The sequence below is a fragment of the Ranitomeya imitator genome, chromosome 3 (assembly GCF_032444005.1).
Source record: "Ranitomeya imitator isolate aRanImi1 chromosome 3, aRanImi1.pri, whole genome shotgun sequence".
In the NCBI taxonomy this organism is placed as follows: Eukaryota; Metazoa; Chordata; class Amphibia; order Anura; family Dendrobatidae; genus Ranitomeya; species Ranitomeya imitator.
The window spans coordinates 6,976,200-6,990,170 of record NC_091284.1 but is presented as its reverse complement, the minus strand read 5'-3'; the positions used below and the strand labels follow the sequence as shown (position 1 = coordinate 6,990,170).

The following is a 13,971-nucleotide window of genomic DNA, read 5'->3' as shown; positions in this document are numbered from 1 at the left end:
ACCACCATTACTACCAGTATTACCACCATTACTACCAGTATTATTACCATTACTACCAGTATTATTACCATTACTACCAGTATTATTACCATTACTACCAGTATTATTACCATTACTACCAGTATTATTACCATTACTACCAGAATTACCACCATTACTACCAGAATTACCACCATTACTACCAGTATTACCACCATTACTACCAGTATTATTACCATTACTACCAGTATTACCACCATTACTACCAGTATTATTACCATTACTACCAGTATTACCACCATTACTACCAGTATTAGCACCATTACTACCAGTATTATTACCATTACTACCAGTATTACCACCATTACTACCAGTATTATTACCATTACTACCAGTATTACCACCATTACTACCAGTATTACCACCATTACTACCAGTATTACCACCATTACTACCAGTATTATTACCATTACTACCAGTATTACCACCATTACTACCAGTATTACCACCATTACTACCAGTATTACCACCATTACTACCAGTATTATTACCATTACTACCAGTATTATAATAATAATAATAATTTTATTTATATAGCGCCAACATATTCCGCAGCGCTTTACAAATTATAGTTTATATTATTACCATTATAGTATATTATTACCATTACTACCAGTATTACCACCATTACTACCAGTATTACAATTACCATTACTACCAGTATTACAATTACCATTACTACCATTATTACAATTACCAGTACTACCAGTAACATCTATTCCGGTGGGTGAGCATAGTAGATTAAAGAGAAGCTGCTCCAATGCAGAAGATCTGTTCACAGAATTTAGGGATTTACAAAGGAAAATGACTAAGAGGGAATATCGAATACGAACAATAGAAAGAGCAAAATATACAAGGAACCATTAATAAAACCGCAAAAAAAGCGCAATAATGTGAACAGAAATGAAAAACCTTATATATGTTTGCGCTACAGTCCACAATTTAATGAAATAACAGATGATCTATAAATGTCTACCTCTCCTATATGAGGACGATCGTTTAGCTAAAATCTTAGATTCTGGAATAAACGTCAGATCCAGACCTGCTCCAACTATAGGAAATGTATTATTATCGCCGGGATATTTCTCATCAAAATCAAAAGTGCAAAATTGGTTAAAATATAAAGGATGTGTTAAATGTGGAGCAAATAAATGTGCCGAAAATACCGAAACCTTCAATAATCAGGAAGGAACATACAACATCAATCAGGTTATAAACTGTAACAGAAAACGTGATAATGAAATAGAATGCGCCATATGCAAAAAAGATAAAACTAACGGTAAGAACAGAGAAGAGACACAAAAATAACAATATTAACAAGGAAGATTTCAGTGGCTTCAGGGCATTTTATTCATTGCCATAATGATAACACGTCATCGTTAAGATTCTCAGGAATGAGGAGGTCGGAGGATTCAGAAGAGGAGGCAATGTGAACAGACGTCTAATAGGGAGCACGGTGGATATACATAATAGGGAGGCACGGTGGATATACATAATGGGGAGCACAGTGGATATACATAATAGGGAGCACGGTGGATATACATAATAGGGAGCACGGTGGATATACATAATAGGGAGGCATGGTGGATATACATAATAGGGAGCATGATGGATATACATAATAGGGAGCACGGTGGATATACATAATAGGGAGCACGGTGGATATACATAATGGGGAGCACGGTGGATATACATAATAGGGAGCACGGTGGATATACATAATAGGGAGCACGGTGGATATACATAATAGGGAGGCATGGTGGATATACATAATGGGGGCACAGTGGATATACATAATGGGGAGCACAGTGGATATACATAATAGGGAGCACGGTGGATATACATAATGGGGAGCACGGTGGATATACATAATAGGGAGCATGGTGGATATACATAATAGGGAGCATGGTGGATATATATATAATAGGGAGCATGGTGGATATACATAATAGGGGGCACAGTGGATATACATAATGGGGAGCACAGTGGATATACATAATAGGGAGCACGGTGGATATACATAATGGGGAGCACGGTGGATATACATAATAGGGAGCATGGTGGATATACATAATAGGGAGCATGGTGGATATATATATAATAGGGAGCATGGTGGATATACATAATAGGGAGCATGGTGGATATACATAATAGGGAGCATGGTGGATATATATATAATAGGGAGCATGGTGGATATACATAATAGGGAGCATGGTGGATATATATATAATAGGGAGCATGGTGGATATACATAATAGGGAGCATGGTGGATATACAATGTAGGGAGTTGTCATCCTGACGGGTCAATAACAGAAGCGAGCTAATGTTTCACTACTGAGGGATACAATGTAAATCCCAAAGAAATCAAGAATGCTTGCTGTGTCTGCAGCTTAAGTCTTTGGGATTTTCCAGCCACTGCTGGACCCATCTGACACGGACTCATACGGACTTGTATGGACTTTTACGGACTGTCCTGCCTTGGACTACAGAGGGGACCTATTGGCATCTCCTTAATTGCATAACTCCCCTGATGATGCTCCCGCATTGGAGTTGAAACGCGTAGGGAGAAGAGAGACATTTAGGGCTATATTTTGGTTGGTGGGTTCCCATAGCAGGGCTCACTTGGGGCCTGTCCTTGTCAGGACAGGAGCTCTTCAAAGGGTTCACAGGGAAGACAGTGGCGGTGTACCTTTCCCTACCCTTGGCCCATAGCATCTGGAACCACCACCCTCATGGAATTTGAGGGATTTCCATGTGTCCGTCTAAATTGGTAAGACTGATCCAATTTTTTTATCTCGAGCACTGGTTCACCTGAGCACGTGTGTTTTGTTTATATATGTGTTGTGTTAGGATCTGAGTTTTTATTTATATTTATTAAAAGTTATGTTTTAATTTAGTGGGTATCCTCCATAGCTATTCCCATTACTATCATTACCAGTACCATTACTATCATTACCATTACTACCAGTACCATTATTACCATTATTACCATTACTACCAGTACCATTATTACCATTACTACCAGTACCATTATTACCATTACTATCATTACCATTACTACCAGTACCATTATTACCATTACTATCATTACCATTACTACCAGTACCATTATTACCATTACTACCAGTACCATTATTACCATTACTACCAGTACCATTATTACCATTACTATCATTACCATTACTACCAGTACCATTATTACCATTATTACCATTACTACCAGTACCATTATTACCATTATTACCATTACTACCAGTACCATTATTACCATTACTATCATTACCATTATTACCATTATTACCATTACTACCAGTACCATTATTACCATTACTATCATTACCATTACTACCAGTACCATTATTACCATTACTACCAGTACCATTATTACCATTACTACCAGTACCATTATTACCATTACTATCATTACCATTACTACCAGTACCATTATTACCATTACTATCATTACCATTACCATTATTACCATTATTACCATTACTACCAGTACCATTATTACCATCATTACCATTACTACCAGTACCATTATTACCATCATTACCATTACTACCAGTACCATTATTACCATTACTACCAGTTCCATTATTACCATTACTACCAGTACCATTATTACCATTACTACCAGTACCATTATTACCATTACTATCATTACTATCATTACCATTACTACCAGTACCGTTATTACCATCATTACCATTACTACCAGTACCATTACTACCAGTACCATTATTACCATTACTACCAGTACCATTATTACCATTACTACCAGTACCATTATTACCATTACTACCAGTACCATTATTCCCATTACTATCATTACCAGTACCATTATTACCATTACTATCATTACCATTACTACCAGTACCATTATTACCATTACTATCATTACCATTACTACCAGTACCATTATTACCATTACTACCAGTACCATTATTACCATTACTACCATTACCATTACTACCAGTACCATTATTACCATTACTACCATTACCATTATTACCATTACTACCAGTACCATTATTACCATTACTACCAGTACCATTATTACCATTACGACCAGTACCATTATTACCATTACTATCATTACCATTACTACCAGTACCATTATTACCATTACTACCAGTACCATTATTACCATTACTATCATTACCATTACTACCAGTACCATTATTACCATTACTACCAGTACCATTATTACCATTACTACCATTACCATTATTACCATTACTACCAGTACCATTATTACCATTACTACCAGTACCATTATTACCATTACTACCAGTACCATTATTACCATTACTATCATTACCATTATTACCATTATTACCATTACTACCAGTACCATTATTACCAGTACCATTATTACCATTACTACCAGTACCATTATTACCATTACTATCATTACCATTACTACCAGTACCATTATTACCATTATTACCATTATTACCATTACTACCAGTACCATTATTACCAGTACCATTATTACCATTACTACCAGTACCATTATTACCATTACTACCAGTACCATTATTACCATTACTATCATTACCATTATTACCATTATTACCATTACTACCATTACCATTACTACCAGTACCATTATTACCATTACTACCAGTACCATTACTACCAGTACCATTATTACCATTACTACCAGTACCATTATTACCATTACTATCATTACCATTATTACCATTATTACCATTATTACCATTACTACCAGTACCATTATTACCAGTACCATTATTACCATTACTACCAGTACCATTATTACCATTACTACCAGTACCATTATTACCATTACTATCATTACCATTATTACCATTATTACCATTACTACCAGTACCATTATTACCATTACTACCATTACCATTACTACCAGTACCATTATTACCATTACTACCAGTACCATTATTACCATTACTACCAGTACCATTATTACCATTACTACCAGTACCATTATTACCATTACTACCATTACCATTATTACCATTACTACCAGTACCATTATTACCATTACTACCAGTACCATTATTACCATTACTACCAGTACCATTATTACCATTACTATCATTACCATTATTACCATTACTATCATTACCATTACGACCAGTCCCATTATTACCATTACTACCAGTACCATTATTACCATTACTACCAGTACCATTATTACCAGTACCATTATTACCATTACTATCATTACCATTACTACCAGTACCATTATTACCATTACTACCAGTACCATTATTACCATTACTACCAGTACCATTATTACCATTATTACCATTACTACCAGTACCATTATTACCATTACTATCATTACCATTACTACCATTACTACCAGTACCATTATTATCATTACTACCAGTACCATTATTACCATTACTACCAGTACCATTATTACCATTACTACCATTACCATTATTACCATTACTACCAGTACCATTATTACCATTACTACCAGTACCATTATTACCATTACGACCAGTACCATTATTACCATTACTATCATTACCATTACTACCAGTACCATTATTACCATTACTACCAGTACCATTATTACCATTACTATCATTACCATTACTACCAGTACCATTACTACCAGTACCATTATTACCATTACTACCATTACCATTATTACCATTACTACCAGTACCATTATTACCATTACTACCAGTACCATTATTACCATTACTATCATTACCATTATTACCATTATTACCATTATTACCATTACTACCAGTACTATTATTACCATTACTACCAGTACCATTATTACCATTACTATCATTACCATTATTACCATTATTACCAGTACCATTATTACCATTACTATCATTACCATTATTACCATTACTACCAGTACCATTATTACCATTACTACCATTACCATTATTACCATTACTACCAGTACCATTATTACCATTACTACCAGTACCATTATTACCATTACGACCAGTACCATTATTACCATTACTACCATTACCATTATTACCATTACTACCAGTACTATTATTACCATTACTACCAGTACCATTATTACCATTACTATCATTACCATTATTACCATTACTACCAGTACCATTATTACCATTACTACCATTACCATTATTACCATTACTACCAGTACCATTATTACCATTACTACCAGTACCATTATTACCATTACGACCAGTACCATTATTACCATTACTATCATTACCATTACTACCAGTACCATTATTACCATTACTACCAGTACCATTATTACCATTACTATCATTACCATTACTACCAGTACCATTACTACCAGTACCATTATTACCATTACTACCATTACCATTATTACCATTACTACCAGTACCATTATTACCATTACTACCAGTACCATTATTACCATTACTATCATTACCATTATTACCATTATTACCATTATTACCATTACTACCAGTACTATTATTACCATTACTACCATTACCATTATTACCATTACTACCAGTACCATTATTACCATTACTACCAGTACCATTATTACCATTACTATCATTACCATTATTACCATTATTACCATTATTACCATTATTACCAGTACCATTATTACCATTATTACCAGTACCATTATTACCATTACTACCAGTACCATTATTACCATTACTATCATTACCATTATTACCATTACTACCAGTACCATTATTACCATTACTACCATTACTACCAGTACCATTATTACCATTACTACCAGTACCATTATTACCATTACTACCAGTACCATTATTACCATTACTACCAGTACCATTATTACCATTACTACCAGTACCATTATTACCATTACTACCAGTACCATTATTACCATTACTACCAGTACCATTATTACCATTACTACCAGTACCATTATTACCATTACTACCAGTACCATTATTACCATTACTATCATTACCATTATTACCATTACTATCATTACCATTACGACCAGTCCCATTATTACCATTACTACCAGTACCATTATTACCATTACTATCATTACCATTATTACCAGTACCATTATTACCATTACTATCATTACCATTACTACCAGTACCATTATTACCATTACTACCAGTACCATTATTACCATTACTACCAGTACCATTATTACCATTATTACCATTACTACCAGTACCATTATTACCATTACTACCATTACTACCAGTACCATTATTACCATTACTACCAGTACCATTATTACCATTACTACCATTACCATTATTACCATTACTACCAGTACCATTATTACCATTACTACCAGTACCATTATTACCATTACGACCAGTACCATTATTACCATTACTATCATTACCATTACTACCAGTACCATTATTACCATTATTACCATTACTATCATTACCATTACTACCAGTACCATTACTACCAGTACCATTATTACCATTACTACCATTACCATTATTACCATTACTACCATTATTACCATTACTACCAGTACCATTATTACCATTACTATCATTACCATTATTACCATTATTACCATTATTACCATTACTACCAGTACCATTATTACCATTACTACCAGTCCCATTATTACCATTATTACCATTACTACCAGTCCCATTATTACCATTACTACCAGTACCATTATTACCATTATTACCAGTACCACCAGTACCATTATTACCATTACTACCAGTACCATTATTACCAGTACCACCAGTACCATTACTATCAGTACCATTATTACCATTACTACCATTACTACCAGTACCATTATTACCAGTACCACCAGTACCATTACTATCAGTACCATTATTACCATTACTACCATTACTACCAGTACCATTATTACCATTACTACCAGTCCCATTATTACCATTACTACCAGTACCATTATTACCATTATTACCAGTACCACCAGTACCATTATTACCATTACTACCAGTACCATTATTACCAGTACCACCAGTACCATTATTACCATTACGACCAGTCCCATTACTACCATTACTACCAGTACCATTATTACCAGTACCATTATTACCATTATTACCATTACTACCAGTACCATTATTACCAGTACCACCAGTACCATTATTACCATTACTACCAGTACCATTATTACCAGTACCACCAGTACCATTATTACCATTACTACCAGTACCATTATTACCATTACTACCAGTACCATTATTACCAGTACCATTATTACCATTATTACCATTACTACCAGTACCATTATTACCAGTACCACCAGTACCATTATTACCATTACTACCAGTACCATTATTACCATTACTACCAGTACCATTATTACCATTACTACCAGTACCATTATTACCATTACTATCATTACCATTACGACCAGTCCCATTATTACCATTACTACCAGTACCATTATTACCATTATTACCATTACTACCAGTACCATTATTACCATTACTATCATTACCATTACTACCATTACTACCAGTACCATTATTACCATTACTACCAGTACCATTATTACCATTACTACCATTACCATTATTACCATTACTACCAGTACCATTATTACCATTACTACCAGTACCATTATTACCATTACGACCAGTACCATTATTACCATTACTATCATTACCATTACTACCAGTACCATTATTACCATTACTACCAGTACCATTATTACCATTACTACCAGTACCATTATTACCAGTACCATTATTACCATTATTACCATTACTACCAGTACCATTATTACCAGTACCATTATTACCATTATTACCATTACTACCAGTACCATTATTACCATTACTACCAGTACCATTATTACCAGTACCATTATTACCATTATTACCATTACTACCAGTACCATTATTACCATTACTACCAGTACCATTATTACCATTACTATCATTACCATTATTACCATTATTACCATTACTACCAGTACCATTATTACCATTACTACCAGTACCATTATTACCATTACTACCAGTACCATTATTACCATTACTACCAGTACCATTATTACCATTACTATCATTACCATTACGACCAGTCCCATTATTACCATTACTACCAGTACCATTATTACCATTACTACCAGTACCATTATTACCAGTACCATTATTACCATTACTATCATTACCATTACTACCAGTACCATTATTACCATTACTACCAGTACCATTATTACCATTACTACCAGTACCATTATTACCATTATTACCATTACTACCAGTACCATTATTACCATTACTATCATTACCATTACTACCATTACTACCAGTACCATTATTACCATTACTACCAGTACCATTATTACCATTACTACCAGTACCATTATTACCATTACGACCAGTACCATTATTACCATTACTATCATTACCATTACTACCAGTACCATTATTACCATTACTACCAGTACCATTATTACCATTACTATCATTACCATTACTACCAGTACCATTACTACCAGTACCATTATTACCATTACTACCATTACCATTATTACCATTACTACCAGTACCATTATTACCATTACTACCAGTACCATTATTACCATTACTATCATTACCATTATTACCATTATTACCATTATTACCATTACTACCAGTACCATTATTACCATTACTACCAGTACCATTATTACCATTACTATCATTACCATTATTACCATTATTACCATTACTACCAGTACCATTATTACCAGTACCATTATTACCATTATTACCAGTACCATTATTACCATTACTACCAGTACCATTATTACCAGTACCATTATTACCATTACTATCATTACCATTACTACCAGTACCATTATTACCATTACTACCAGTACCATTATTACCATTACTACCAGTACCATTATTACCATTATTACCATTACTACCAGTACCATTATTACCATTACTATCATTACCATTACTACCATTACTACCAGTACCATTATTACCATTACTACCAGTACCATTATTACCATTACTACCATTACCATTATTACCATTACTACCAGTACCATTATTACCATTACTACCAGTACCATTATTACCATTACTATCATTACCATTACTACCAGTACCATTATTACCATTACTATCATTACCATTACTACCAGTACCATTACTACCAGTACCATTATTACCATTACTACCATTACCATTATTACCATTACTACCAGTACCATTATTACCAGTACCATTATTACCATTACTATCAGTACCATCATTACCATTACTACCAGTACCATTACTACCAGTACCATTATTACCATTACTACCATTACCATTATTACCATTACTACCAGTACCATTATTACCATTACTACCAGTACCATCATTACCATTACTACCAGTACCATTACTACCAGTACCATTATTACCATTACTACCATTACCATTATTACCATTATTACCAGTACCATTATTACCATTACTACCAGTACCATTATTACCATTACTACCAGTACCATTATTACCATTACTATCATTACCATTACTACCAGTACCATTATTACCAGTACCATTATTACCATTATTACCAGTACCATTATTACCATTACGACCAGTACCATTATTACCATTACTACCATTACTACCAGTACCATTATTACCATTACTACCAGTACCATTATTACCATTACTATCATTACCATTACTACCAGTACCATTATTACCATTATTACCATTACTATCATTACCATTATTACCATTATTACCATTACTACCAGTACCATTATTACCAGTACCATTATTACCATTATTACCAGTACCATTATTACCATTACTACCAGTACCATTATTACCATTACTATCATTACCATTATTACCATTATTACCATTACTACCAGTACCATTATTACCAGTACCATTATTACCATTACGACCAGTACCATTATTACCATTACTACCAGTACCATTATTACCATTACTACCAGTACCATTATTACCATTACTACCAGTACCATTATTACCATTACTATCATTACCATTACTACCAGTACCATTATTACCAGTACCATTATTACCATTATTACCAGTACCATTATTACCATTACGACCAGTACCATTATTACCATTACTACCATTACTACCAGTACCATTATTACCATTACTACCAGTACCATTATTACCATTACTATCATTACCATTACTACCAGTACCATTATTACCATTATTACCATTACTACCAGTACCATTATTACCATTACTACCAGTACCATTATTACCATTACTACCATTACCATTATTACCATTACTACCAGTACCATTATTACCATTACTATCATTACCATTATTACCATTACTATCATTACCATTACGACCAGTCCCATTATTACCATTACTACCAGTACCATTATTACCATTACTACCAGTACCATTATTACCATTACTACCAGTACCATTATTACCATTACTACCAGTACCATTATTACCATTACTACCAGTACCATTATTACCATTACTACCAGTACCATTATTACCATTACTACCAGTACCATTATTACCATTACTACCAGTACCATTATTACCATTATTACCATTACTACCAGTACCATTATTACCATTACTATCATTACCATTACTACCATTACTACCAGTACCATTATTACCAGTACCACCAGTACCATTATTACCATTACTACCAGTACCATTATTACCATTACTACCAGTACCATTATTACCATTACTATCATTACCATTACTACCAGTACCATTATTACCATTACTACCAGTACCATTATTACCATTATTACCAGTACCACCAGTACCATTATTACCAGTACCACCAGTACCATTATTACCAGTACCATTATTACCATTATTACCAGTACCATTATTACCATTATTACCAGTACCATTATTACCATTATTACCAGTACCATTATTACCATTACTACCAGTACCATTATTACCATTACTACCAGTCCCATTATTACCATTATTACCATTACTACCAGTCCCATTATTACCATTACTACCAGTACCATTATTACCATTATTACCAGTACCACCAGTACCATTATTACCATTACTACCAGTACCATTATTACCAGTACCACCAGTACCATTACTATCAGTACCATTATTACCATTACTACCATTACTACCAGTACCATTATTACCAGTACCACCAGTACCATTACTATCAGTACCATTATTACCATTACTACCATTACTACCAGTACCATTATTACCATTACTACCAGTCCCATTATTACCATTACTACCAGTACCATTATTACCATTATTACCAGTACCACCAGTACCATTATTACCATTACTACCAGTACCATTATTACCAGTACCACCAGTACCATTATTACCATTACGACCAGTCCCATTACTACCATTACTACCAGTACCATTATTACCAGTACCATTATTACCATTATTACCATTACTACCAGTACCATTATTACCAGTACCACCAGTACCATTATTACCATTACTACCAGTACCATTATTACCAGTACCACCAGTACCATTATTACCATTACTACCAGTACCATTATTACCATTACTACCAGTACCATTATTACCAGTACCATTATTACCAGTACCACCAGTCCCATTATTACCATTACTACCAGTCCCATTACTACCAGTACCATTATTACCAGTACCATTATTACCATTATTACCAGTACCACCAGTCCCATTATTACCATTACTACCAGTACCATTATTACCAGTACCACCAGTCCCATTATTACCAGTCCCATTATTACCATTACTACCAGTACCATTATTACCAGTACCATTATTACCATTATTACCAGTACCACCAGTCCCATTATTACCATTACGACCAGTCCCATTATTACCATTACGACCAGTACCATTATTACCATTATTACCAGTACCATTATTACCATTACTACCATTACTACCAGTCCCATTATTACCAGTACCACCAGTACCATTATTACCATTACCACCAGTCCCATTATTACCAGTACCACCAGTCCCATTATTACCATTATTACCAGTACCACCAGTACCATTATTACCAGTACCACCAGTACCATTATTACCATTACCACCAGTCCCATTATTACCAGTACCACCAGTCCCATTATTACCATTATTACCAGTACCACCAGTACCATTATTACCAGTACCACCAGTACCATTATTACCATTACTACCAGTCCCATTATTACCATTACTACCAGTACCATTATTACCATTATTACCAGTACCACCAGTACCATTATTACCAGTACCACCAGTACCATTACTACCAGTACCATTATTACCAGTCCCATTATTACCAGTACCACCAGTCCCATTATTACCATTACTACCAGTACCATTATTACCATTACTACCAGTACCATTATTACCAGTCCCATTATTACCATTACTACCAGTACCATTATTACCATTATTACCAGTACCACCAGTACCATTATTACCAGTACCACCAGTACCATTACTACCAGTACCATTATTACCAGTCCCATTATTACCAGTACCACCAGTCCCATTATTACCATTACTACCAGTACCATTATTACCATTACTACCAGTACCATTATTACCAGTCCCATTATTACCATTACTACCAGTACCATTATTACCATTATTACCAGTACCACCAGTACCATTATTACCAGTACCACCAGTACCATTACTACCAGTACCATTATTACCAGTCCCATTATTACCAGTACCACCAGTCCCATTATTACCATTACTACCAGTACCATTATTACCATTACTACCAGTACCATTACGACCAGTACCATTATTACCATTACTATCATTACCATTACTACCAGTACCATTATTACCATTACTACCAGTACCATTATTACCATTATTACCATTACTACCAGTACCATTATTACCAGTACCACCAGTCCCATTATTACCAGTACCACCAGTACCATTATTACCATTACTACCAGTACCATTATTACCAGTACCATTATTACCATTACTACCAGTACCATTATTACCATTA

General features: G+C 34.2%; 1 long non-coding RNA gene across 1 annotated transcript; it reads right to left on the bottom strand.

The window, feature by feature from the left end:
- Positions 1-1,365: 1,365 nt before the first annotated feature.
- LOC138672448 (uncharacterized) lies at positions 1,366-3,250 on the bottom strand. The gene is made up of 2 exons (XR_011319736.1): positions 1,683-3,250; positions 1,366-1,480 (listed from the first exon to the last, which is right to left on the bottom strand). It is a non-coding gene; the product is annotated as an uncharacterized lncRNA (long non-coding RNA).
- Between the last annotated feature and the right edge of the window lie 10,721 nt (positions 3,251-13,971).